Here is a 5,438-nt window from a genome sequence, read left to right on the forward strand (position 1 = left end):
TGAAACTCATCAGACTGAAGAAGTCTCTTGGAGGAGAGACGAAACATTTCACTAAAGAAGAACCCGTCCAGAGGACCTACTTATTTTTTCTTTTTGATATCAATGTCTGTGTGACAGCTGTAGCTAAGTTGTATAAATAAGTTACAACTGGCAAAGATTTCCGTGGAAGTAAGGCCTCATGTAGGTCTCTCTTACAAGCAAAAAAATTAAAAATACATTCTTAAACACACAAGAGAATCAAAACAGTGCTAATAAAAAGAAATACAAAAACAACCCGTGTGTACTTTCATAAATAGGGTCAATTTGAAGTTTTTCTTAAAAATATGTCCAGTTGGGGCTTCTTTCAGGTAAGGCAGTGTTTCATTTCACTGGAGTAGAAATACAGAAAGCAGRTTGTCCTGGTTTATAAGACCCAGTAGCTCTGCAGGTGTAATGTCTTTTTTTAAAGGAAATGGAAAGAAGTCCATTATACAATGGGGACAGAAGGCATTTAAAGCTTTAAATWAAAGAAATGTGATTTTAAAGCCAGTACAGAGACCAAGTGTAAAATTCAGCAGTATTTTGAATCAGCTGTAATCTGTGAACAGCCCTTTTCTGTAAAAAGGCTCTTTCAACAGCTGGGTATGCTGACTGGAACTGCCTGTGAAAAGACCAAACATAAAAAAAGTCAGCAGATTGCATCAAATGTTTACACTAATCCTATTTTATAAATGTGTAAATTAATTGTCCTTATTGGATTTTGACACTAACACAGTTTTCAAAATGTTTCTCAAGTGACAATAGGCCATCATTCCACCAAGGTTTTACTTCATGCCCTCTGGAACAGAGAGCTGAGATGAAATGCAACTTTCTTGTTGCACTGAATGCTAATAGTCCTGTTCTGTCATTGCTTAGCTTTTAATTTAAATATTGTGTAAGAGAATGTAATGATTAATATTAGCTTTAATTTACCTTYTCACAACCAGTGTCCATTTCAGTTTAATTTCATTATTTACAACTGAACCTCAGCTTTATGATGATCCAGTGGCATTGGCTTTCTATAACCTACAGTATCAATCAACACAATCAATCAGTCTAACAGCTTYTGTGTAAAATCTTCCCTGGATTCCACTAAAAATAGGAGTTTTTTTAACATCAGCCCACACGCTTCTCCAAACTGCAGAGGTTTGTCAAATGGTGCCATGTTTTAGGATTTTTGTGCTGATAAGGCGAATATGGAGGAAAGGGTGTGGAAACTAGGAAGCAGATAAGGAGGCAGGGGGGGCGCGCTTGTGACAGTTTTCTTAAAAGTTTGTTTTTAGAGTAGGTTCTCTGTTTGCTCATGGGATTAGAGAGTTTGGAAAAGATGGAGATTTAGAGTCAGAGCAGGGAACATGTCTGCTGAGACACTTGCATCATGCAGATGACCAATCTGTAATCCATTAGTGAAAGAAACAGAGGGATTGTATAAATGATGGTTTTTATAGCCACTCTTAACATTACTGAAACATAAACTGCATTTGTTTGATGTCATGATTTTCATTTTGGATTTTTTAATATAATAGTTTTTAAATATAGTTTTTAAATATAATAGAAATTCACTCATCAGGGGTATAAATGACTTTTTTTAATAAAGATTTTTCTATGGGAGGAATGATTCCACGTCATAGGTACCTCTTCAATGATTCTTAACAACTGAAGTTTACAGTTAAAGTCGATTTCCTCCAATCTAATAATACACACATGTATTTACCTAAACCTTGTAATTCCACAAMACCAAGAGCACAACGTCCGTTTAATTCAGTTTATTTATATAGCACCAAATCACAGCAGAAGGCATCTCAGGGCACRGTACAAAAACATTCACACGCATTATAAAATGCCAATTAGTAAATGTTATCTTTCCAAGAAGGCCAGCAGATTGTGTCACATTTTCTCTTCATCTCCCATAATCAGACATAATCTAACTTCTCATTAGAGATTATGGCTGACTGCGGGTGGTAGGTTTCTTCTTTTTCCTTTTTTTGAATGTAAAAGATTTGTTTGATTGCACTCATTGGATTGTACAGTGCTTATAACAGTGGGAAAATACAAGGAATACAGTAAAGATCCAAGAAAGAAAATATGTAATTTCAAAGAATTGCAGATCAGTGTAAGTCAGTGATTGGTGCGTGTGCCCCTTGGGTGCACTAGCTTATTACAAGGGGTGCATGGAAAAATTTCCCAGGTGTGCAAAAAAAATTAATAAAAATAGGACTGGAATGATTTCTACAAAGCAGAAAATGCAGACGGAATCACGTAAAGTTGACAAAACAAAATGGAATCCAGTATAAAATGCGGAATCTCACGGAATTTGCTCATTTGAGCAAATTTCTGATGTATTTTGGATGCTGCTGCTTCCGGTACCTGCCATTACCTGGTTTATTTAATTACTTATTCACTTTCAAGGCACCGTTTTAATCTTTATTTAATTTGAGCTGAAAAGAATAAAATGCCTGAGAATCAAATGTTCTACGGAGTTAAATAAATAAATTTCATTTAATAATCAGTTGTTGGACATTATAGTTTTGGAGAATCATCATTACGTTTGACAGAGGGAGTACTAGTGGTATGACAAAATGGCTCAGGGGGTACACAAGTCTAAAATGGTTGGGAACCACTGGTATAAGATATTTTGAAGTGTCACCACTTTACTGGAAGAAGACCCAGTCTGTTACATTCAGATGAGAGAAAATATGATGTTCAAGAACAATCCAGGAACCACCAAGACTAAAACCTAARGTGAACAAGGAACAGGTGCTAACCCATAATAAAGCTACTGCTCCAAAAAAAACCCCTTCAAGCTGGGCTGAAATTTGCAGCTGGTCCAAAGTTTTATGGTCAGATGAGACCAGGATTAATTTCTTTGGCCACAAAGAAAAGAAATACACCAGGAGGTGTGAGCTTGAGATTTSAGTTCACCAAACCAAATGTCAGGCACGGTGGTGATAGCATCATGCTGTGGTACTGGAGTGGATGGAATAATGAAACCTCAAACCAATTGCAAGATAGATGAAATGGAGGTTCATCCTCGGTGCTGTGTCTGCAGTGATGCGGTGACTGTACCGGTCTGTCGTGGTGAAGCGAGAGCTGAGCCAGAAGGTGAAGCTCTCGATTTACACCGGTAAATCGATCGGTCTACATTCCAACCCTCATCTATGGTCARGAGCTTTGGGTAGTGACRGAAAGAARYAGATRYCGGATACAAGCGGCCYAAATMAGTTTCCTCTGCAGGGTGTCTGGMCTCTCCCTTAGAGATAGGGTGAGAAGCTCAGTRATCCAGGAGGGACTCAGAGTAGAGCTGCTGCTCCTCCATGTCGAGAGGAGCCAGTTGTGGTGGCTCATCTGGTTAGGATGCCTCCTGTACGCTTCCCAGGTGAGGTGTTCCAGGCATGTCCCACTGGGAGGAGGCCCAGAGGAAGACCCAGGACACGCTGGAGGGACTATGTTTCTCAGTTGGCCTGGGAACACCTTGGGATTCCCCCAGACAAGCTGGACCAAGTGGCTGGGGAGAGGGAAGTCTGGGTCTCTCTGCTTTGGCTGCTGCCCCCGAGACCCGATTCTGGATAAGCGGCAGAAAACAGACGGACAGATGGACTGGCAGTAGAGCTGTCTATTTCTTGCTTTGCGACACACATGCACACACGCACGCATGCACGCATGCACGCATGCACGCACACATACACACACACACACACACACACACACACTCACCGGCCACTTTATTAGGTACACCTGTCCAACTGCTCATTAACACAAATGTTGAATCAGCCAATCACATGGCAGCAACTCAATGTATTTAGGCAAGTAGACATGACCAAGATGATCTGTTGCAGTCCAAAGAGAGCATCAGAATGGGGAAGAAAGGTGATTTAAGTGACTTTGAACGTGGCATGGTTGTTGGTGCCAGAKGGGCTGGTCTGAGCATTTCAGAAACTGCTGATTTCTAGGGGTTTACAGAGAATGGTCTGAAAAAGAGAAAACATCAAGTGAGCGGCAGTTCTGTGCACAAATACCTCAGCCAGAGGTCAGAGGAGAATGACCAGACTGGTGGGAGCTGATAGAACAGCAACAGCAACTCAAATGACCACTTGTTACAACTGAGGTATGCAGAAGAGCATCTCTGAACACACAACACATTGAACCTTGAGGCAGGTGGGCTACAGCAGCAGAACACCACACCGGGTGCCATGTCAGCTAAGAACAGGAAACTAAGGCTACAATTCACACAGACTCACCAAAACTGGACAATAGAAGATTGGGGAAAACGTTGCCTGGTCTGATGAGTCTTGATTTCTGCTGCGACATTCAGATGGTAGGATCAGAATTTGGCGTCAACAACATGAAAGCATGGATCCATCCTGCCTTGTATCAATGGTTCAGGCTGCTAGTGGTGGTGCAATGGAGTGGGGGATATTTTCCTGGCACACTTTGGGTCCATTATTATTAACCGAGTATTGTGTAAACACCACAGTCTACCTGAGTATTGTTGCTGACCATGTCCATTCCTTTATGACCACAGTGTACCCATCTTCTGATGCCTACTTCCAGCAGGATAATACACCATCATAAAGCGTGAATCATCTCAGACTGGTTTTTTGAACACAACAATGAGTCCACTGTACTCAAATGGCCTCCACAGTCACCAGATCTCAATCCAATAGAGCATCTTTGGGATGTGGTGGAACAGGAGATTCGCATCATGGATGTGCAGCCGACAAATCTGCAGCAACATGATGCCATCATGTCAATATGGACCAAAATCTCTGAGGAATGATTCCAGTACCTTGTTGAATCTATGCCACAAAGGATTAAGGCAGTTCTGAAGGCAAAAGGGGGTCCAACCCGGCACTTGCGTGGTGTACCTAATAAAGTGGCCGGTGAGTGTATGTTACTTACACTAAAACTGTGTTTAAAGCATGTTATATACAAAATAGACTTTATCAGGTCTATTTTATTTGGCTTTCAGAAATATGGCTATTATAATATATAAGTCAGTGTTGAAAAGCTAAAGATTGCTCCATACAGTCACATTTTTAATCTGAATATTGGTTTACTCAGCTCTCAGATAGTGGTCACACTGCTACCACAAAGACAGACTTGATGCTTCACTGACAGAGATCAGAGGCAGTGTTACAGCCGGGTGTTTACCAGAACTGAGCAGAGGAAGACTGATATCCATCTCACATTTATTTACCCAATATAACACTGTTCTCTCTCTCTCTCTCTCTCTCTCTCTCTCTCTCTCTCTCTCTCTCTCTCTCTCTCATGTTCATGTGAATAAAACACTGACACTCATATAGTATGTTCACTGTTCAGTCTGAGCTAAAGCTCTTTTCGCTCATCCTGCTTTAACTAAGCGAGAAGTTTGGACACACACACACACACACACACACACACACACACACACACACACACAC

This window comes from Austrofundulus limnaeus, unplaced genomic scaffold, assembly GCF_001266775.1.
Source record: "Austrofundulus limnaeus strain Quisiro unplaced genomic scaffold, Austrofundulus_limnaeus-1.0 Scaffold54, whole genome shotgun sequence".
NCBI lineage: Eukaryota > Metazoa > Chordata > Actinopteri > Cyprinodontiformes > Rivulidae > Austrofundulus > Austrofundulus limnaeus.